The following is an 887-nucleotide window of genomic DNA, read 5'->3' as shown; positions in this document are numbered from 1 at the left end:
CATATCCGGGTGGGCAGGCTGTGGCCGTGGAGGCAGTGCTCTGCGCGTGTTGACTACATTACCCAGCAACCCCCCCACCCCCCGCTGTCGCTACAACCAGCGTTGCCATGTCCGCTTGTTATAAGCGACTTTGGGCTTCTTTTTCTGTTAAGTTGCTTGTAAAAAATGGTTTAGTTGCGGGTATTCCAAATATTCCACAATTTATTTCACGAGTGAAAATAGCAGATCTAGGTGGTAGAAGCTATTTTCAAATAGCCGATGCATATCGGTCTAAAGTGCTCACGTGGCCTTCTTTTAAGCTTGTTTTCCTGGATCCCCGTCGCTTATTTCTCTCACAAAACATGGCAACGCTGGCTACAACTACAAGCTTGGCTTCTTGCGCTTCATCGGGAGTCTAGATCCCATTTAAACAAACAGTGCTGAAGATGGCGGAGAGTTAATAGTGAAAAGAATAAATTACTGATCCCGGGCAGCAGAGAGGTACGCCTGATCGGTAGGTAAGTTCATACCGCTGTTGCTTCGCTCTTTTTTTTCTTTTTTAACCTGCTGTTATTTCGTTAATGCTTGCATTATAGTTTTTGCACTGATCGGTTCTGCAATTTAAACCCCGATCGGGTCGCTAGCGAGTAGTAGTAGTGCGATCAAACGCGCAGACTTCGTCTCTTAACGACACAGTGCACATACTACATACAATGTTGGCATCGGGTGGTCGGGTGGCACTGTGTGTGTGTGCATTGCCAGGCTCATTTACCATGACTGACAGCGACGATCTGAGTTGGCTGTGTTGTCCATGATGTCGGAGAAGTAGTAGTACATGATCGGCACGTATTCTATACATGGTTTGGTTGATCTAGCGTGGTTGGTTGTTGTTGCCCACGGAATGGATA

The 887-nt window shown here is 46.8% G+C and overlaps 1 protein-coding gene across 3 annotated transcripts in view; it reads left to right on the top strand.

The window, feature by feature from the left end:
- Positions 1-385: 385 nt before the first annotated feature.
- The window catches only part of LOC311053472 (nuclear receptor coactivator 3-like), a 95,039-nt gene continuing 94,537 nt past the window's right edge, over positions 386-887 (top strand). For 2 of the 3 annotated variants that reach the window (XM_084069015.1, XM_084069012.1), the window contains exon 1: positions 386-497. The gene's annotated coding sequence lies outside the window, so the exon portion shown is untranslated. The remainder of the gene's footprint in view (positions 498-887) is intronic. The other variant, XM_084069013.1, reaches the window with a different exon arrangement.

The sequence above is a fragment of the Gymnoscopelus microlampas genome, assembly GCF_963454915.1.
Source record: "Gymnoscopelus microlampas genome assembly, chromosome: 10".
Classification (NCBI taxonomy): domain Eukaryota; kingdom Metazoa; phylum Chordata; class Actinopteri; order Myctophiformes; family Myctophidae; genus Gymnoscopelus; species Gymnoscopelus microlampas.
Note: the sequence above shows the minus strand (reverse complement) of the source record. Positions and strands in the feature narration are given on the sequence as shown.